Source organism: Palaemon carinicauda, chromosome 2 (genome assembly GCF_036898095.1).
Source record: "Palaemon carinicauda isolate YSFRI2023 chromosome 2, ASM3689809v2, whole genome shotgun sequence".
NCBI classification, from domain to species: Eukaryota; Metazoa; Arthropoda; class Malacostraca; order Decapoda; family Palaemonidae; genus Palaemon; species Palaemon carinicauda.
This window is the reverse complement of record NC_090726.1, coordinates 201895179-201917892: the sequence shown is the minus strand read 5'-3', so window position 1 is coordinate 201917892 and position 22714 is coordinate 201895179. Positions and strand designations below refer to the sequence as shown.

At 44.6% G+C, this 22714-nt stretch overlaps 1 protein-coding gene across 3 annotated transcripts in view; it reads right to left on the bottom strand.

Annotated features, from left to right (window-relative positions):
• Positions 1 to 847: 847 nt before the first annotated feature.
• The window catches only part of LOC137629642 (uncharacterized), a 64398-nt gene continuing 42531 nt past the window's right edge, over positions 848 to 22714 (bottom strand). Inside the window, exons 2-3 of one of the 3 annotated variants that reach the window (XR_011041566.1) lie at positions 17757 to 17888; positions 848 to 1287 (exon numbers count right to left, since the gene is read on the bottom strand). The gene's annotated coding sequence lies outside the window, so the exon portion shown is untranslated. The remainder of the gene's footprint in view (positions 1288 to 17756; positions 17889 to 22714) is intronic. The other 2 variants (XR_011041567.1, XM_068361173.1) reach the window with 2 other exon arrangements.

The window sequence follows — 22714 nt, the reverse complement described above, 5'->3', positions numbered from 1 at the left end:
TCACTAGGGTACAAACAGCTTTCCAACACTTGACGAATAAAAATTATGGTAGTGAGGCATCAGGCCATCAAAATATACAGTCTAGAGGAATAATTTACATTGAAATAATTCTGCATTTAATTTTAGCTGAAATATCAAATATTTTGCCAATCAATCAATTAATAATCCCCCCTTATGTAACAATATTATATTCTTTACCATGAAAATGTTTCCTAATTCTGAACTCATTCCATTACATTTAAAGGATGATTTTCTTGCTGATGACATCCGGTTTTATCACAGATATTAATTTCAATTATTAACCAAACTGGTATTTACCTATGCAACCTCATCAAATTTGATGCATTCTTTTGACAAATCGCTTCCCCCCAAAAATAAAACTAAAGCTTCATAACAAATTAGAACTTTTACATTTCAAAAGAAGGTCAAACTGAAAGTGTAGTTCTTAACATAATGAAAGAAAACTTTTGAATGACTAAAATGTTAAGACATTTCCACATGCGTCCTTTTATCACAACAGTAATTAGATTGAAAAATAATAGGGTCCTAGTTGTAAAAAAAAAAAGTCCTTTAACCTGAAGCAATACAAATTTCTAGAATTATAAATGCTGCAGTTAGAAATTAGTACAAGAAAATTCAAGGGAAAGATCTTAATTCAGTCTATAACTTTATATAAAATTTCATAAAATTTTAATGAAATATTTTACTTTATGGCCAAGTAATAAAGACTTCAGAGATCTTCCATTAAATATTTTACAAGAGATTAATAAATGGCTGTGTAACAATTAATTAAAAATTTTGAAAAAGAGAGAGAGAGAGAGAGAGAGAGAGAGAGAGAGAGGAGAGAGAGAGAGAGAGAGAGAGAGAGAGAGAGAGAGAGAGAGAGAGAGAGAGAGAGAGAGAGAGAGAGCTATCTCATGACAAGGATCATTTATCTAAATGAGAAAATAATACAAAATTATTCCTAACATTTCAAAAAAAAGTTATCTCAAAATGGACATTTCAGACTTCAAGACATGTTACTGTAAAACACCTCTAGGTATAAATAGAGGAAAACTATTTCTCTTCAAATACATACCATGAAAACCTCTTTACCCTAATCTTTACTATTCAATTTTTTGTATTATGGCCAAACCAAACCAAATAGTTCGCATAACATTGAGGATAAGAAAGGAAGCTATGTCCTTTAGCGGGTAACTCCAAGGTGTGCATCCATATACATGAAGAATGCAGTACACTGTAGTATCCCTCAGAGCTCATGGCATCAGCTCGTCCAGAGAAATACTCCTGAGGAAAAGGAAAACACTGTTAACATAATAATATACTTTTGCATGTTTAATCACTTAACTAAATAAACCACTAAAATATATTTCTTGTCCCATCCTAAGAATTGGATCACACATTTCAATCATCGTGAAAACTATCATCACTTTGAGTACTACTTTTATGATAGATGGGCAACAAACTAAGGATATGACCTAAACTAAAGGAGACTGCAACTATTAAAAAAACACTTCCCGGTAATATCTTCAAATACCCCTTGATTGAAAACATGTTCAAATAATGAAGTCCAAAATAAATTTCAAATAACAGGTTAAAAACAGAATGAGAGGCCAAAGACATGTGGAGTGAAATGAGCAGGACCCAAACCTAAATATTGTTAGAAATTCCAGAGGGATATATGTTGGGCTTATAATGTTATCGGTGGGAAGTGACCACTAATGTTTATCGATGTACTGAAAATCCAATCTTTCATATACAACAAGCTAAATAAAAAACTGATATACACTTAAACATTTATAAGTTTGAATCATCAAAAAGTTTAAGCGAAATGTCAAGTAACACTACCATTGAAACAAATAGTACAAGATTCACACACTTTATGAGGAATAGCTTAAGATTATAAACTGCCCTACAGGTATATTCATTCAACTACACCAATGCCCTGTTATACAAATGAGTTCTGTTCCCAAAGAAACATTCATTAAGCGAAAATTCTTTCAAAGTGCATTTTTTCATTGACTTCCGTTGTAAACATTGGATACATTCCTACCAGCTCACCAAAGTTGCCTTGTATTCACTTGTTTTCCAATAAAAGGCTTAATATACAGTAATGAAATCAAATATCTGGACAAATATGTTTCATTAACATTAAGTAAGGTAATAGTAACCAGACAGCGATTACTGTAGATTTTGATGGCATATCAAAGTTTAACAGAGTTGACGATACATGATAATTTAGTGTTTAAGTTTGCGGTGCTTGGGATATACAATTTGGTATACCTTTTCATAAACTGAAGGACCCCTCTTTCACTTATTAGAAAACATGACGAATTTGTAGATAATTTGTATTTTTCCTAACTATACAAACCTTAGCTATTTAATACGGGTATTACTTTCGGCGTAGCTGAAATGACGAGCCATTAATTTTTAACGAGGGTTTACTACCCACACTGCTAGTTAGCGAGGGTAGGGGAGGGTAGCTTGCTACCCCGCCCCTCACACACCTGTGCTTGAGCTCACTTTGCTTGGAGGTAGGACATCAAGGGGGATAGGGATGGCGGGCAAGTTTGGTTAAATAGCTAAGGTTTGTATAGTTAGGAAAAATACAAATTATCTACAAATTTGTCATTTGTTCTGTAACTGGAATACAAACCACGCTATTTAATAGGGGTGACTCACCCATTAGGAAGGGTGGACGTCCCAGCCAGTCTGGCATTTGGCTTTGCCCAGGGACTCCTTATTTGATTGTGTAAGCACTCAAAAAATAAGGAGTCCCTGCACCTCGCTAAAACCTTGCTACGCAAGGTCTGCGGCTTAGCAAGCTGTGTGTGAAGGTATGAAGAAGTGTGACTCGTCCTAGAAAGTTGTTCTGAAATTCTTTGGATGGAAACTTGTAAACTTGGACTTTCCCAATGCCACCTCGTCAGGGTATGGGGACGTAACAGTATTAATATTAATACTAGGAACACAAGGAACATGGTTTACCTCCAGTGGTTTGAGGTCAGCTATGCAGAGAACCCAGGATGCTGCTTTCCCAAAGGGAGGGGATGATGAAAAAAAGAATAAGGGCCAGTCAAACCTTTTAATTCATGCAGACTAAAACCGGGTAACAGTGCCCTCAACCTTCTGCTACTTGTCCAATAAGGAGCTTGAGGTTTTAAACCAGGTGTTGTGCAGCCACCACAGGACCGATAGAGAACGTATCGAGTCTCCTGTGGGTCACATCTTGCAGGTAGTAGGATGTGAACGTGGTTTGCCGTTTCCACACCCCAGCTTGAAGAACCTGTCACTGAAAAATTTCTTTTGAAGGCCAGGGACGTAGCTATGCCCCTGACATCATGTGCTCTGGGGCGACGTGATGGAGGAGGGTCTGGATTCAGTGCCAGGTCAATGACCCTGCAAATCCATGCAGAGATGGTGTTCTTGGTGACCCTCCTCTTAGTCCTTCCTATGCTGACGAATAGTGCTGGCACACGAGGACGGGCTGCAGCTGTTCTTTTGAGGTACAGCCTCAAGCTCTTTACTGGGCATAGTAAGAGATGGTCTGGGTCATCTGTTACAGTACGGAGACTAGAAATCCGGAAGGAGTCGAATCGAGGATCCGCTACTCCTGGATTCTGAGTCTTAGAAATAAACTCAGGGACGAAGCTGAACGTTACCTCCCCCCACCCCCTTGAATGGGCGATGTCATACGAGAGACCATGAAGTTCGCTGACTAGCTTGGCTGAGGCCAAAGCTAGCAGGAACACCGTCTTCCAGGTTAGGTAGCGATCTGATGCCTGGCGTAATGGTTCATAGGAAGGTCTCTTAAGAGACCTGAGAACTCGAACCACGTTCCATGGGGGAGGTCTCACTTCCAATTGAGGGCAGGTAAGTTCATAACTGTATGAGTAGAGAAAGTTCTAGCGATGAAGAAATGTCCATTCCTTTCAGCCTGAAGGCGAGGCTTAAGGCTGAGCGATAGCCTTTCACTTCCAAGACTGATAGGCGCATTTCTTCACGCAAATACACGAGGAACTCCGCTGTTGCTGGAATAGTGGCATCGAGTGGAGAGATACCCCTTCCACGACACCAACCACAGAAAACTTTCCTCTTTGCCTGGTAGACTGCTGCTGATGACTTTCGCAGGTGTCCAGACATCCTGATTGAAACTTGTTGCGAAAATCCTCTCTCAGAGAAGAGATGCTGGATAGTCTTCAGGCGTGAAGCCGTAGTGAGCCTACGGCTTTGTGGAAGATGTTGGCGTGTGGTTGTTTGAGTAGATAGTGTCGTGGAGGGAGTTCTCTTGGCGGCTCCGTTAGGAGTTGCAGAAGGTCCGGGAACCATTCTGCGTGATGCCATAGCAGAGCTATGAGGGTCATTGAAAGATTGACTGATGTTCTGGTCTTGTTGAGTACCCTCCTCATCAGACAGAACGGGGGAAAGGTGTAAACGTTGATGTTGTCCCACCATTGTTGGAAGGCATCTTGCCAGAGAGCCTTGGGGTCTGAGACTAGGGAACAGTACAGCGGGAGCCTGAAGTTCAGGGCCGTTGCGAAGAGGTCCACAGTCAGAGAACCCCACAAAGTCAGGACTTAGTTGGCTACTAAATGATCCAAAGACCACTTGGTACTCACTATCTGAGATGCTCTGCTCAGGTTGTCGGCGAGCACATTCCTCTTGCCCAGAGTGAAGCGTGCCGATAGTGGTATTGAGTGAATTTCGGCCCATCTCAGTATCTCTACTGCTAGATGGGATGGTTGCTGTGAAAAAGTACCTCCTTGTTTGTTGATGTAGGCCACTACTGAGGTGTTGTCGCTCATCACCACCACAGAATGACTTGCCAGGTACTGTTGGAACAGTTGAAGGGCTAGAAAGATGGCCTTCATCTCTAGGAGATTTATGTAGAGGTACTTTTCTGACTCTGTCCAGAGGCCTGAGGTCGTGTGGTGCAGCACGTGGGCCCCCCACCCTTTTTTTAAAGCGTCCGAAAACAGCATCAAATCCGGGGGGAGGACGAGAAGATCCACTTCTTTTCGTAAGTTCTCGTCAGCCACCCACCACTGGGGATCCGTGAGTTCTGCAGGTCCCATGGGGATCTGGATGTCCGGGGAGTCGTACACTTGATTCCACCGGGACTTGAGTCGCCACTAGAGGGATCTCATCCTGAGGCGACCATTGGGAACTAGACGGGCCAGCGATGAAAGGTGACCGAGGAGACGTAACCACGATTAGGCTGGAAGTTCTTCTCGTCTGAGAAAAGGTCTTGCGACCTTCCTCAGCCTTGCTATCCTGTCGTCTGATGGGAAGGCTTTGTGGAGAATGGTGTCTATAATAATGCCTAAGTATAACAGTCTTTGAGTGGGAAGCAGGGAAGACTTCTCAAAATTTACCATGATCCTCAGATCTTGGCAAAGTCTCCGAAGTTTGTCTCGGTGTTGAAGAAGGGTTGACACCGAGTCTGCTAGGATCAACCATTCGTCCAGATAACGGAGGAGACGGATGCCAATCCTGAGTGCCCAAGATGATACTAGGGTGAACACTGGTGAAGACTTGTGGTGCTGTGGAAAGACTGAAGCACAGCACCTTGTACTGGTACATTCTGTTGTCTAGGCTGAATCTTAAGTATTTCCTTGAAGACGGATGGACTGGGATCTGGAAGTATGCTTCCTTCAGGTCCAGTGTGCACATAATGTCTTGCGGTCTTACTGCTAGTCTGACCGTGTCTGCCGTCACCATGCTGAACGGAGTTTGTTTGACAAACTTGTTCAGACCTGAGAGGTCGATGACTGGTCTCCAGCCTCCAGACGCCTTCTTTACAAGAAAGAGTCGACTGAAGAAGCCTGGGGATCCGTCGAGGACCTCTTGGAGAGCGCCCTTCTTCAACAGGGTCTGGACTTCTGCCCGAAGGGCTTTCCCCCTTGCCGATACCATAGCAAGGGAGCTCAATGACACTGGATTCGTCGTCGAGGGAGGTAGAGAGATGTTATGAACGGGATGCGACATCCTAGAATGATCACGGCATCCTAGAATGATCACGGAGATTGTCCAGAAAATGGCCCCGAGTTGCTCCACCTGTTTGAGCAACTTTGTAGGCATCCCACACTGGTGGAAATGCAGGGGGACTGCCTATCCCAGTGTTTGCGGCCTCAGCAGCTACCTCTCGGATTTTTGCCTCCCCAGGAGGACTTTTTGCCTTTCCTTTCTTTGACAGGAAAGGGCTTAGACAGCAAAGTCTTCGCTGCTGTTGTCGTCGTAGTGGTCTTGACTGGACGGGACTGCTGTGGTGCTCAAGGCTTATAGGGCTTGGATGTTAAAGCCCTATGAAGGGGGGAGTCTTGATGAGACTTCCTCCACCTCTCAGCGGCATGTTAAACATCCTTTGGCTCAAAAAGAACAGACCCCTCTATGGAGGAATGTCTGAGCTTATTGATCTCGGCGCTAGGGACCTTCTGATGGAATCTCTCAGCTACTAAATCCTGACGTTTCAGGATTGTATTTGCCTACAAGTTCGAGACTTGGTGGGCTGGCCGGAAACTCGATCGTGCGAGTACCTGAGAGAAGGAAGGTTTCCATAGCTTTCCTGGTACGTTCCTTGGAGAATAAGTTTGGTAAAAATTTATCTGTCTTTCTCTACTTAACTTTGCACTATAACTACGGCAATTGTTCACTATCATACAATAATTGAAATACAAGCGAACAGCTTTTATCAGATTCGATTGTTTACAACACAAGGGCTGTTTTTCCTAGTTTCTATTGTGAATAAGTGCATTTACACAATGATTATAACATTAACAAAACTTTAATCATTTAGAGCACTTTTACCCTTTTTTTAATTGATAATTTTACAGCTATAAATCAGCAATCAAAAATTCGTAACTTCTTATTTTTGGTAGGTAAATCGAAGCATGGGACAATATTATTTTATTCGTATCTTCGAAAATTCATACATTGAAGCTTCGTATACCAGGGCATTGGTGTACTAACTATGATGATATATTAGATAGAAAAATAGGATGTTAAGAACTGGAGGGTCTAAACATCAACAAATATGAAACATAGTAGACAGGAAATGAAACCGGGGAAATGAGAGACTAGGTAACTTTGAAGAAACACAAATAGGGCAAAATGACCAGGCACAAAATTGTGACATGGAATGAAACCAAACCCTCGGAAATTAAATTACAATGGTTATGGAAAGTCAAGCAAATCTTCAGTAATCATAAAAGATGCAAACAGGTCGAAAAGTAAAAAAAAAAAATAATTAAAAAAGCTAAGGGGGTAGGACAAGCAATTAGAAATATATGAACCAAAAACTATAAAACTCAAGAAAAGAAAATTTAAAATTAGAAAGCATATACTGTACATCTTCATATAAGTGAAGGGGAAAAAACACACCAGTAACATTAATGAGCATGGTAACAACTGTGCATCATTTAGAATGCAAGGAACCAAAATCTGAATCATAAAAAATGGAAAAATAAAGCAACATAGAATGAAGAAGGAATCAAAACTTTCAACATAAAATGAACAGTGAACCAGAAGCTGCAACATAACATTAACAGAGAAGAAAAAGGTGTAACACAAAATGAACAGGGAAACAAAAGCTAAAACATATACTGTAGTAAACTGAACAGGGAAATGCAAGGAACAACATAAAATTAACAGGGAAGCAAAATCTGTAACCTAAAATTTTCAGGGGATCAAAACTACAACATAGAATACAGGAAACTACGAAACATGATGAAATGAACATAGCGCCAAGCATTGCACTATAAAATGTTATTTTTATTAATAAAATAAATTTTTGAATATACTTACCCGATAATCATGTAGCTGTCAACTCCGTTGCCCGACAGAATTCTATGGAGGGATACGCCAGCTATCACAATACTAGAAGGGGGTGTATTTACCAGCGCCACCTGTGGCCAGGTACTCAAGTACTTCTTGATGACACCTCCTCAATTATTCCTCGGTCCACTGGTTCTCTATGGGGAGGAAGGGAGGGTCGATTAAATCATGATTATCGGGTAAGTATATTCAAAAATTTATTTTATTAATAAAAATAACATTTTTCAATATTAAACTTACCCGATAATCATGTAGCTGATTCACACCCAGGGGGGTGGGTGAAAAACCAGTGTACAAGACTAAAGGATAGCTAAGTATCCCGTATTTCATATAATCAGTTATCCACAATAACAATGAAATAATAAGTACCTGGTAAGGAAGTCGACTTGAACCGTTACTCTGCCTTTAATAAGATCGTCTTCCTTACTGAGCGCAGCGTTCCTCTTGGGAGGCTGAATCAACTCAAAGGTGCTAAAGTATACAGGGCTGCAACCCATACTAAAGGACCTCATCACAACCTTTAACCTTGGCGCTTCTCAAGAAAGAATTGACCACCCGCCAAATCAACAAGGATGTGGAAGGCTTCTTGGCCGACCGTACAACCCATAAAAAGTATTCAAGAGAAAGGTTAAAAAGTTATGGGATTATGGGAATGTAGTGGCTGAGCCCTCGCCTACTACTGCATTCGTTGCTACGAATGGACCCAGGGTGTAGCAGTACTCGTAAAGAGACTGGACATCTTTGAGATAGAATGATGCGAACACTGACTTGCTTCTCCAATAGGTTGCATCCATAACACTCTGCAGAGAACGGTTCTGTTTGAAGGCCACTGAAGTAGCCACAGTTCTCACTTCATGTGTCCTTACCTTCAGCAAAGCAAGGTCTTCTTCCTTCAGATGAGAATTTGCTTCTCTAATCAGAAGCCTGATGTAGTAAGAAACTGAGTTCTTAGACATTGGTAGAGAAGGCTTCTTGATAGCACACCATAAGGCTTCTGATTGTCCTCGTAATGGTTTTGACCTTCTTAGATAGTACTTAAGAGCTCTAACTGGGCAAAGTACTCTCTCCAGTTCGTTCCCCACCATGTTGGACAGGCTTGGGATCTCGAACGACTTAGGCCAAGGACGGGAAGGAAGCTCGTTTTTAGCCAAAAAACCGAGCTGCAAGGAACATGTAGCCGTTTCAGATGTGAAACCTATGTTCCTGCTGAAGGCGTGGATCTCACTTACTCTTTTACCTGTTGCTAAGCACACGAGGAAAAGAGTTTTTAATGTGAGGTCCTTAAAAGAGGCTGATTGGAGCGGTTCAAATCCTGATGACATTAGGAACCTTAGGACCACGTCTAGATTCCAGCCTGGAGTGGACAACCGACGTTCCTTTGAGGTCTCAAAAGACCTAAGGAGGTCCTGTAGATCTTTGTTGGAGGAAAGATCCAAGCCTCTGTGGCGGAAAACCGCTGCCAACATACTTCTGTGACCCTTGATCGTAGGAGCTGATAGGGATCTTACGTTCCTTAGATGTAACAGGAAGTCAGCAATCTGGGTTACAGTGGTACTGGTTGAGGAAACTGCATTGGCCTTGCACCAGCTTCGGAAGACTTCCCATTAAGACTGATAGACTCTGAGAGTGGATGTCGTCCTTGCTCTGGCAATCGCTCTGGCTGCCTCCTTCGAAAAGCCTCTAGCTCTTGAGAGTCTTTCGATAGTCTGAAGGCAGTCAGACGAAGAGCGTGGAGGTTTGGGTGTACCTTCTTTACGTGAGGTTGACGCAGAAGGTCCACTCTAGGAGGAAGAGTCCTGGGAACGTCGACCAGCCATTGCAGTACCTCGGTGAACCATTCTCTCGCGGGCCAGAGGGGAGCAACCAACGTCAGCCGTGTCCCTTTGTGAGAGGCGAACTTCTGAAGTACCCTGTTGACAATCTTGAACGGTGGGAATGCATACAGGTTGAGATGGGACCAATCCAGCAGAAAGGCATCCACGCGAACTGCTGCTGGGTCTGGAATCGGAGAACAATACAAGAGGAGCCTCTTGGTCATCGAGGTAGCGAATAGATCTATGGTTGGCTGACCCCACAGGGCCCAAAGTCTGCTGCAAACATTCTTGTGAAGGGTCCACTCTGTGGGGAAGACCTGACCCTTCCGGCTGAGGCGATCTGCCATGACATTCATATCGCCCTGAATGAGCCTCGTTACCAGCGTGAGCTTTCGATCTTTTGACCAAATGAGGAGGTCCCTTGCGATCTCGAACAACTTCCTCGAATGAGTCCCTCCCTGCTTGGAGATGTAAGCCAAGGCTGTGGTGTAGTCGGAGTTCACCTCCACCACCTTGTTAAGCTGGAGGGACTTGAAGTTTATCAAGGCCAGATGAACTGCCAACAACTCCTTGCAATAGATGTGAAGTGTCCTTTGCTCCTGATTCCATGTTCCCGAGCATTCCTGTCCGTCCAGTGTCGCACCCCAGCCCGTGTCAGATGCGTCCGAGAAGAGACGGTGGTCGGGGGTCTGAACAGCCAATGGTAGACCTTCCTTGAGAAGAATGCTGTTCTTCCACCACGTTAGAGTAGACCTCATCTCTTCGGAAACAGGAACTGAGCCCGTCTCTAGCGTCATGTCCTTTATCCAGTGAGCAGCTAGATGATACTGAAGGGGGCGGAGGTGGAGTCTCCCTAACTCGATGAACAGGGCCAGCGATGAAAGTGTCCCTGTTAGACTCATCCACTGCCTGACTAAGCATCGGTTCCTTCTCAGCATGCTCTGGATGCATTCTAGGGCTTGGAAGATCCTTGGGGCCGACGGACAAGTCCGAAAAGCTCGACTCTGAAGATCCATACCCAAGGAGACAATGGTCTGGGATGGAACGAGCTGAGACTCCTCAAAATTGACCAGGAGGCCCAGTTCCTTGGTCAGATCCATAGTCCATTTGAAAATCTCCAGACAGCGACGACTTGTGGGAGCTCTTAAAAGCCAGTCGTCTGACGGAGCCGGACACAAGATCATGATACTGCTGCACAGTCTGTAAACTGTCAATCATGGGCAAGCGAGGAAGTACAGTGACAACCCGAATCTGTCTAGACTGTCTGGGTCGTACAGACAACTCCTTAACGGGTTGCTGAGGTTGCCGCACTGCGTCACAACAAGTCCCTTCTGTTGGTTGTTGAACGTCTTCCCCGTGACACATTGACTCCGTAAACAAAAAATCCTCTAACAAGGACTAAACTTGGACTGCATGTCATGCAACACAGCTCAAGGTCTATGGGAGCAGGTGTGGTAACAGACGGGATTAGCGGCTGAAGTGGAACCATTACCTTCCCTGTAAGCATGTTATGCTTAAATAAAAGTCCATAAGAGGTTATGCAGCTAAAGGCTCCCTCCAAATGACAGAGTCCTCAAGGGAATATCAGAAGGAGGGAGAAAAGAACTTTCTCATCTACAGGGACCTTATCCTAGAAAAGCTAAGTTCTCTGAGTGAGGGTTCACTGGTGCAAAAGCAGCAGACTAGAAGGCAACGTTATGAAACTGCTTGACAGTCTAGTGAGTTGGCAACAACCCAAGATGAGTTGAGAAGCATGCGGTAAGGTATGCAGAGCATGATGTATGCAGAGTATGCTGTATGCAGAGCATGCTGTATGTAGAGCATGTTGTATGCAGAGCATGCCAAATGCAGAGCATGCTGTATGCAGAGCATGTTGTATGCAGAGCATGCTGAATGCAGAGCATGCTGAATGCTGAGCATGTAGTAAGCAGAGCCTGCTGTAAGCAGAGCCTGCTGTAAGGAAAGCAGAGCGTGTGCATGGCGTTTAACATTTCTCAGAAATTCCATGACCAGTGCTAGAGTGCTTTATGCATGCTTGCATGGGGTTTAAACCATGGTATGAAAATGGAGGTAAGGTATGCTGAACAGCAGAGTCAGAACGAGCTGGAACAACAATAGTTGTGGTTTCCTCTTCAAGACTCCGATGAGGGAACACCTGAGGCTCAGTCTGCAAAGGCTGAATAAAAGACAAGAAGAAGGAAGGCGCATGGGTGGAGGAGGCTGACTCCTAGCATGAGTGGTTGAACCCAAGGGTTGCGCTTGCTGAGCGGTTGGCGGAAGCGGAGTAGCAAGTTCCAGTTCCTGTGGTGTGAGCGGAGCGCGATGAGGAAGAGGCTGCGCAGAACAAGGTAAATGTCTCGCAAGCTGAGGCTCCTGAGGCGCAAGGCTAAGGTGTTGTGGTGCTTGCCTTGTGGAGGGTTGAGCTCGCTGCAGCAAGAGCTGAGGAGACTGACTCATGGACGGGAGAGGTTGTTGTACCTCAACCGAGTGTTGCATCACTGGTGGAGCAGCAAGTGGAGGCGGAGGAAGAGAGGTATAATCCTCCTGATCCCAATGTAAAGGTTGCCTTAAGGAAGGCGGAGGCTGAACACCACAGGGAACAGCAAACTCAGCACGTGGCTCAACATCGTACGCCTGGCAGGTGGAACTGCTGGCAGGTGGTACTGCGATCAGGCGGAGCGAGTGTAGGTGGAGGGAGTGAAGGCGGAGGCAGAGGAGCAACACTCTCAGCCCGACACTCACGCATCAAGTCCGAAAGCTGTGCTTGCATGGACTGTAGTAGAGTCCACAACATCGTACGCCTGGCAGATGGTACTGTGATCAGGCGGAGCGAGTGTAGGTGGAGGGAGTGTAGGCGGAGGCGGAGGAGCAACACTCTCAGCCCGACACTCACGCATCAAGTCCGAAAGCTGTGCTTGCATGGACTGTAGTAGAGTTCACAACATCGTACGCCTGGCAGGTGGTACTGTGATCAGGCGGAGCGATCATAGGCGGGGGGGGAGTGTAGGCGGAGGCGGAGGCGCAACACTCTCAGCCCGACACTCACGCATCAAGACCGAAAGTTGTGACTGTATGGACTGCAGTAGAGTTAACTTGGGGTCGGCAGACACTAAGTTCTGCTGAGGTAAAGCCTTAACAGCAGAGATCTGTTGTGGCAGAACCTTACTCCTCTTAGGCGGAGTGTAATCAACTGATGACTGAGGAGAGTCAGAGCTAACCCAATGACTGCATTCGGGTTGTGAACTTTAACTTCGTACGTCTGGCATAGGTCTGGACTTAACGTTTAAGAGGTCTTGAGACCTGAGACCAGCGTTACTCTGCCTTTATTTTCTCCCCTAATCTCTTCTGCAGACGAGCAAAATAAGGGCTCAATCGTCTGCGGGTGGGAGTGACGGTCTCGGTAAGACACGCCCACAACCACCGAGAATACTTCTGTGCGCCGATCAAGGCCTGCTGAACCCTTATGCCCTTCGACATTGCTTCTCCCCTGGGCTTGGGAGCTTGCAAGAGGTCCCGGACTGGGAGGACGACTGGCGCGCACAAAAGTACCCTCACACACTAATCACTTATCACTTTGATTTCTGTTTGCACTTATTTCACTGAACTCGAAACTTTAAGTGGTTTGTACCTGAAATACGCAATTCTATCCTTTCTCAAAGTTAGTAATTGCGAAAACAGAATTACAATGTAACAGAAAAATCTAATGAAAGATAATTCAGTGGTTGGAAAGAGACTAAACACTAGATCACTCTAGAAACGTTTAGTTTCTTCCCCTAAAGAGACTAGGGAGAAGAGCAAAAACGATAACGACGTTACTCGTACGCCTGGCAGGCTTGAATGAAACGTTTATCCTCTTTCTCCCTCCGTCTCTATCTCTCTCTCTCTCTCTCTCTTGACTTAGAACCTGAGAGAAGAGCCCAATCATATATATCGTTAAAACATATTATTGTTAAAGGAAAAAACTGAAAAGTTCCTTTATTAGGATCAAAACCATTAAGTTAAGAAAGAATGAACAAAACGCTAGACACGGTTACTCTTACTGCAACGTGAAACCGTGAACATTCTTTCTCTATCGTAACGATAGAGTGCAAGTTGAACGTTCTGAACGTCAACAACTGCAGAGACAAAACAAAACGTTAGTTCAACTTTGAAAACAGTACGAGACTGTCAAAGAAAATCTTTCAAACTCTGTGGCGGAAATAGCATAATATGTTAACAGGTAAAACCGAAATGACGGGCTCAAAGTTTATTAACTTCGGTAAAAGACCGCCTACTATTAGGAAGGTCGAATATAAACAAATATAAAAATTAATTTTAATGAGTTTATAATAAAAGGAAGTTAATCGAAGAGGCCTATAAGAGGCGGAGAGATATAAAATAAATCTATAACTTTTGTTAAGCAAAATTAAGAAAGAGAGTCTATACTCTCTTAGACACCAACACTTCCGTCTAAGGGAAGGGTCGGCCATTGAAAGGTGAACGAGAGTTCATACTCTCTCGTCACCATAATTAATCAAATTAATTCCAAAAGCTAACTAAGCTAATATAGAAGTTTCCAGTAAAGCGACAGCCGAAATCAAAGAGAAATACTTCACCAAAGTCGTGAAAATACTCCAAGAACATAAGCGTATCCCAGAACGTCTTGCCGGAAGCACGACAGAGGAATAATTGAGGAGGTGTCAACAAGAAGTACTTGAGTACCTGGCCACAGGTGGCGCTGGTAAATACACCCCCTTCTAGTATTGTGATAGCTGGCGTATCCCTCCATAGAATTCTGTCGGGCAACGGAGTTGACAGCTACATGATTATCGGGTAAGTTTAATATTGAAAAGAGAACAATAAACTAAATGCTGCAACATAAAATGAACAAGGAACCAACAGCTGCTATGTAAAATGAATAGGGAACTATATGCTGCAACATAAAATCAACTGGGAGCTAAGAGCTTAACCTAAAATTACCAGGACAAAAAAGAGAAAAAAATCAACAAGGAACCAAGAGTTGCAACATAAAATGAACACCGAACCAAAAGCTGCAACATAAAACTAACAGGAAACCAAAAGCTGCAACATAAAATGAGCAATCCCTATTTATAAAGGGTAACCAGGCATTGTGTCCTAAAAAAATACAACAACAAAAGAAAATTAATTGAGCTGGGAATCCAGTAGTAAGCCCAGACCCATGAAATGGTGAGAGGGATCATTTATGATTTCAAACACTAAAGGGAGAAAATTACCAATAATTTAGAAGTAAAGTTAATAAGCATAACCATAGAATTGAAAATTGAATGAGCGTACCGAAGTGCACACACGCGCTACCGGGGTAGCGTGAGCAGCCAGAGAAGCAAACAGACCTTTGTCTGCGGGAGGAGCTCAGTTGCCCATCTCTCCAACGCACAGTGAGTGCGTTCCATTACACAAGAAAGACTCGCCCGCATGACTAGGTACTGTTTGTCCATTAGCTGAAACTTCGAGAACTGGAGAGCGAACACTTGTCCAAACAACCTGCCGAAAGTGGAAGAGTTGCCTTGCAAGCTCCTGCAGGAGGCGTGCTGGGTTAGTAACAAGCAAGGCAGAAAAGGCTCGTCTATGCTGCCTTGCCTATGAACAACGACAACAGAATAAGTTGCCTCTGTCCCGCAAAGGGTAGATGTCTGGGGCAATAACCCCGAAAGGTAATGAACTGCGAGACTAATACCCTGGGGGCGCAATAACGAGAGATAGTCACCGCAAGCATTCGGGAGGCCTCACCATGAGCCCTTCGAAGAGCTCTTTTCCCCGTAGGGAGTAGAGGACTGATTGCAGTAACCCCGAAGGGTAATGTCTCACGACTCGTTGTACCCTGGGGCCATAATGGTGAAAGGCAGGGACCGCATAAGGATGGCAGGCACCACCATGAGGGTGCTCCGAAGAGCTCACTATTCCATAGGGAGTATAGATCTGTGGCAGTAACCACTAAGGATTATAGCTCACGAGACTTGTTGTGCCCTGGAAGCCTGATGGCAGCAACCCCAAGCAATCATCAGGCATCACCATGAGGGTGCTCCACAGCATTCTCTTTCCTTTAAGGAGTAGCAATCTGTGGCAATAACCCCGAAGGGTTATAGCTCCCGAAACTTGTTGCACCCTAGGGGCAAGATGATGAGAGCCAGTAATCGCACGAGGTCATCACATTTTATCGAGCCAATGTCGAACTCACAGGAGATCATTGTCTTGATCTGAGCAATGCAAGCTTAGTGGACAACCTTGTAGGATGTGGTCCACAGTTTGTGGTGTTGCCTCACATGGGCATTCTGGGTTGGTAGTTAATCCTCATTTGTGATGGCCATCTCCAGTTTTGCCCTCTTTTAACCTTGCTCTAAGGTTACCCATGCCTTCCTAGTAAGGGTTGTTCCGCTGAGCAGACATTCATTTGGGCTGGGCAGCGCATCATTAGATGGCCATCAGTCACCTTCCTAGAGTATGAGTAGCTGTCCAGATTGGTTCTGGTCCATCCACTGTTGTGAAGTTTTTTGCAGGATTTCAGTCTTTGCCTTGCTTCCTGATGATTGTGGAGTGAATGCATAAGGCCATTAATTTGTTTATTCTTTTAAGTTTTTGCTAGCGTTTCTCGTCGGATATGGGGTGGGAGGATACTGGCTATTATATATACAGATGGTTGAGGTGTTGATTTTAAGGTACCATTATTACTCGGACAGGACTTATTTTGCTCTGGGTCTACCTTATGTGCATGGCATGATCTTTCCCCTACTGGTGCACAGTATTCAACAGTAGAGTAACAAAGAGCTAGGTCTGTTTATCTCAGAGTCTCAGGATCTGTTTCCCCAATGGTATTGGCTAGTTTGCTGAGGAGGTTGTTCCTAGTTGCCACTTTATGATTGCTTTTATTTGTGTGCTCTTAAAAAGAGAGCGTTCTGTCAAGGGTGACACAAAAGCGGACTGGGTATAGGTGAATTTCCAGTTCTTTGTCACCCCATTTGATCTTTAGCTTTTTGTTTGCCTGGTGATTGTTCAGGTGGAAGGCACACTCCTGTTTTCCTTGGATTGGGATATGGGTGCCACTTTTTGCAGTAGGTGGAGAAGGTAGTAAGGGTATTTGACAGTCTTTCCTTGATGGTGGTGAAGGAGTCCGATTGTGTGGAAATGCACAGGTTATCTGCATATGTATACTTGTGGATATTCTGGTACTGCGGCAGGTCATTTGTATAAATGTTAAATAGCATTGGCGCCTGCACTGATCCTTATGGAAGGCCGTTATCCTGTATCCTCCATCTTTTCCAGCCATCCATTTCAGCAAACAATAGCAAAAATGTGGACTATGCTAGTATTCTGTATAGTTTGAGCCACCTCAAAAATGTCAGCAGGCATTACCATCTGGGTGCTCCAAAGTCCTGAAGCGAGGCATTGGAAAATCTCTAAGACTTGTTTACAATGAACTCCGGGGTGGGGTCTAGAGAGGAAGACCTTTTGCGTTGGCAAGAAGGGCGACCTACCTCATAGGCTGGAGAACAGCCCAAATGTGTTTCTCCTGCTGAGGAAACTCTGTGCACTGAGCATGCTCAGTTTCTTGAGTAGGCCCAACTGGCTGATCGAGATCAGCTGGCATGCATGCTCACTCAAGCTTGGCTGGGATTCCAGGGAAACCCTGCCAGAGGGTGCTGTCAAAGAATTGCTAAGAATGCATCAGTGAGGTGCACAAGGCTCATGGGGGGAAGGCCAAGGCTGACCCCTATGGAGAAAATTGTGTGCTTTCACTGTGTCCCACGAACTAGTGACTCCAAGAGCCGTGAGCCGTTGAAAACCTCAAGAATACTTTGTCTACAGCCAGTTCATTGTTAGCAGTGGAAAGAGACGACACGTCCTCCTCCACCAAGCCCCAAAAACAAAGTGACGTGATTCACTCATTGAGTGTGTGAGCTGGTCTTTAGCGGGGTTATACCTTGCGTAAAAGTTTATGGCTAGTTTTCCAGCAAGCCACAACAATACATCCACAGTAAAGCGCGAAAGAGTTTGTATGGTGATGGAACACACCTGATTTCTAAAGAATCACAAATGAAAAAGCAATTCATTTCTATTCTGGAAGATACTTCCAGATAAACCCTTGATACCTACCTACCAAAAAAGACAAAGACGACAGTACTTTCTTTTTAATCTTTGTGCTTCAACAGACTCATGTGACTTCCTCAACAACTTGATCCAGTATAAAATAATGTCCCGACGATGTATAAGATTACCGACAATAATCTGGAAAGATTTGTGAAAGTATTTAGTTACAAACATGAATTTGGACCCATTAAGCAATAGGAAAAGCTACTGTATATACTAAATTAAGAAAATAAAAAAGAAAGATGGATTCAATAAAAAAAAGTGCTATTTAAACTAATCCATTAATTTGCATTAAAAGAAATAACCAGTGGCATTTGTAAACCTCGCTTCCATAGGTCTTCACACAAAGTTAAAAAAGCTAAAAATTGCACTGATTACATTCAAGACATATAATGTTAGGAATGAAATTACAGTTTATGATCTACCATTTACTTTTAATGTATTTGTTTCTCAGTAAAATTTAATGATAAAACCTATTAAAAGATTTCCTATGTCCATTTTGTGAATGTGTAATAGTAGGGTTGTGATACCCTATTAGAAATGTCCCTGGCTTGCAATCTTTATGAGCTGGGGATTGGGGGTTTGAGAAAGTCTATAAGTCTACCTGTTGTCTCATTAGCAGCCATAACTTGGTCATTGCTGATCCTGGGTTGAATTTAACTAAAATTTAAGAGCACCAGAATTTATATAACAATAAAGAAAAATGACAAATTCGTAGATAATTTGTACTTTTCCTAACTATACAAAACTTAGCTATTTAATAGGGGTATTACTTTCGGCGTAGCTAAAATGACAAGCCATTAATTTTTAACGAGGGTTTAGTATCCACACCGCTAGTTAGCAGGGGTAAGGGAGGGTAGCTTGCTAACCCCAACCCCCCCTCACACACCTGTGCTTGAGCTCACTTTGCTTGGAGGTAGGACTTCAAGGGGGAATAGGGTTGGCAGCCAAGTTTGGTTAAATAGAGAGAACCCAGGATGCTGCTTTCCCCCAGAGAGGGGATGATGAAAAAAAGAATAAGGGCCAGTCAAACCTTTTCATCCATGCAGACTAAAACCGGGTAACAATGCCCTCAACCTTCTACTACTTGTCCAATAAGGAGCTTGAGGTTTTAAACCAGCTGTTGTGCAGCCACCACAGGACCGATAGAGAACGTATCGAGTTTCCTGTGGGTCACGTCTTGCAGGTAGTGGGATGTGAAAGTTGTTTGCCGTTTCCACACCCCAGCTTGAAGAACCTGCGTCACTGAAAAATTTCTTTTGAAGGCCAGGGACGTAGCTATGCCCCTGACATAATGTGCTCTGGGGCGACATGACGGAGGAGGGTCTGGATTCAGTGTCAGGTCAAGGATCCTACGAATCCATGCAGAGATGGTGTTCTTGGTGACCCTCCTCTTAGTCCCTCCTGTGCTGACGAATAGTGCTGGCACACGAGGACGGGCTGCGGCTGTTCTTTTGGGGTACAGTGAACCCTCCTTTATCGCGGTAGATAGGTTCCAGACCCGGCCGCGATAGGTGAAAATCCGCGAAGTAGTGACACCATATTTACCTATTTATTTAACATGTAAATTCAGACTTTTAAAACCTTCCCTTGTACGTAGTACTGTTAACAAACTACCCTTTAATGTACAGAACACTTAATGCATGTACTACAGTACCGTAACCTAAAACAGGCACAAATATTAAAGGCAATTTTATATCATGCATTTCCTAAACACGCCAAAAAGCACGATAAAAAATGGCAACCAATGTTTTGTTTACGTTTCTCTGATCATAATGAAGAAACAAATGCATTTACTGTACACATCTGTGTATAGGTTAGTTTTTGCATCGATTATATTGATTATTCAGTACAGTATGTTGATTTTGTTATTACCAATATATTACCATATATATATATATGGGTTATGAAAAAAATCCGCGAAGTGGTGAATCCGCGATGGTCGAACCGCGAAGTAGCGAGGGTTCACTGTACAGTCTAAAGCTCCTTACTGGGTATAGTAAGAGATGGTCTGGGTCATCTGTTACAGTACGGAGACTAGAAATCCGGAAGAAGTTGGATCGAGGATCCGCTACTCCTGGATTCTGAGTCTTAGCAATAAACTCAAGACCGAACCTGAACGTTACCTCTCCCATCCCCTTGAATGAGTGATGTCATACGAGAGATCATGAAGTTCGCCGACTCGCTTGGCTGAGGCCAAAGCTAGCAGGAACACCGTCTTCCAGGTTAGGTGGCGATCTGATGCCTGGCGTAATGATTCATAGGGAGGTATCTTAAGAGACCTGAGAACTCGAACCACGTTCCATGGGGGAGGTCTCACTTCCGACTGAGGGCAGGTAAGTTCATAACCCCGTATGAGTAGAGAAAGTTCTAGCTATGAGGATATGTCCATTCCTTTCAGCCTGAAGGCGAGGCTTAAGGCTGAGCGATAGCCTTTCACTGCCGAGACTGAAAGGCGCATTTCTTCATGCATACACACGAAGTACTCTGCTATTGTTGGAATAGTGGCATCAAGTGGAGAGATACCCCTTCCACGACACCAACCACAGAAGACCTTCCACTTTGCCTGGTAGACTGCTGCTAAAGACTTTCACAGGTATCCAGACATCCTAATCGCAACTTGTTGCGAAAATCCTCTCTCAGAGAGGAAATGCTGGATAGTCTTCAGGCGTGAAGCCGTAGTGAACCTACGGCTTTGTGGAAGATGTTGGCATGTGGTTGTTTGAGTAGATTGTGTCGTGGAGGGAGTTCTCTTGGTGACTATATTAGGAGTTGCAGAAGGTCAGGGAACTATTCTGCGTGATGCCATAGCGGAGCTATGAGAGTCATTGAAAGATTGACCGATGTTCTGGTCTTGTTGAGTATCCTCCTCATCAGACAGAACGGGGGAAAGGCGTAAACGTTGATGTTGTCCCACTGTTGTTGGAAAGTATCTTGCCAGAGGGCCATGGGGTCTGGGACTGGGGAACAGTACAGCAGGAGCCTGAAGTTCAAGGCCACTGCAAAGAGGTCCATAGTCGGAGAACCCCACAAAGTTAGAACTTTGTTAGGTACTAGATGATCCAAAGACCACTCGGTTCTCACTATCTGAGATGCTCTGCTCAGGTTGTCGGCGAGCACATTTCTTTAGCCCGGAATGAAGCGTGCCGATAGTGGTATCGAGTGGATTTCGGCCCATCTCAGTATCTCTACTGCTAGATGAGATAGTTGCTGCGAAAAAGTACCTCCTTGTTTGTTGATGTAGGCCACTACTGTGGTGTTGTCGCTCATCACCACCACAGAGTAACTTGCAAGGTACTGTTGGAACTGTTGAAGGGCTAGAAAGATGGCCTTCATCTCTAGGAGATTTGTGGAGGTACCTTTCTGACTCTGTCCAGAGGCCTGAGGTCGTGTGGTGCAGCATGTGGGCCCCCCACCCTTTTTTTGAAGCGTCCGAAAACAGCATCAAATACGGGGGGAGGACGAGAAGATCCACTCCTTTTCGTAGGTTCTCGTCTGCCACCTACCACTGGAAATCGGTCAGTTCTGTAGGTCCCATGGGGATCTGGATATCCGGGGAGTCGTACGCTTGATTTCAACGGGACTTGAGTCGCCACTGGAGGGATCTCATCCTGAGGCGACCACTGGGAACTAGACGGGCCAACGATGAAAGGTAACCGAGGAGACGTAACCACGATTGGGCTGGAAGTTCTTCTCGTCTGAGAAAAGGTCTTGCGACCTTCCTCAGCCTTGCTATCCTGTCGTCTGATGGGAAGGCTTTGTGGAGAGTGGTGTCTATAATCATGCCTAAGTATACCAGTCTTTGAGTGGGAAGCAGTGAAGACTTCTCAAGATTTACCATGATCCTCAGATCTTGGCAAAGTCTCAGAAGTTTGTCTCGGTGTTGAAGAAGGGTTGACACCGAGTCTGCTAGGATTAACCAGTCGTCCAGATAATAGAGCAGACGGATGCCAATCCTGTGTGCCCAAGATGATACTATAGTGAACACTATGGTGAAGACTTGTGGTGCTGTGGAAAGACCGAAGCGCAGCACCTTGAACTGGTACATTCTATTGTCTAGGCTGAATCTTAAGTATTTCCTTGAAGACGGATGGACTGGGATCTGGAGGTACGCGTCCTTTAGGTCCAGTGTGCACATGAAGTCTTGCGGTCTTACTGCTAGTCTGACCGTGTCCGCCGTCACCATGCTGAACGGAAGTTGTTTGACAAACTTGTTCAGACCTGAGAGGTCAGTAACTGGTCTCCAGCCTCCAGACGCATTCTTTACAAGAAAGAGTCGACTGAAGAAGCTTGGGGATCCGTCGAGGACCTCTTGGAGAGTGCCCTTCTTCAACAGGGTCTAGAGTTCTGCACAAAGGGCTTGCCCCCTTGCCGATCCCATGGCAAGGGAGTTCAACGACACTGGATTCGTCGTCAGGGGAGGTAGAGATGTTATGAACGGGACGCGATATCCTAGAATGATCACAGAGATTGTCCAGGAATCGGCCCCGAGTTGCTTCCACCTGTTTGAGCAACTTTGTAGGCATCCCACACTGGTGGAAATGCAGGGGGACTGCCTATCCTAGCGTTTGCAGCCTTGGCTGCTCCCTCTATGATGTTTGCCTCCCCTGGAGGACTTTTTGCTTTTCCTTTCTTTGACAGGAAAGGGGTTATACACCAAGGTCTTCGCTGCTGTTGTCGTCATAGAGGTCTTGACTGGACGGGACTGCTGTGGTGCTGAAGGCTCATAGGGCTTGGATGTTAAAGCCCTATGAAGGAGGGAGTCTTGATGAGACTTCCTCCACCTCTCAGCGGCATGTTCCACATCCTTAGGCTCGAACAGGAGGGATCCCTCTAGGGAGGAATGTCTGAGCCTATTAATCTCGGCGCTTGGGACCTTCTGATGGAATCTCTCAGCTACTGCATCCCGACATTTCAGGATGGTATTTGCCCTCAAGTTCGAGACTTGGTGGGCCAGAAACTCG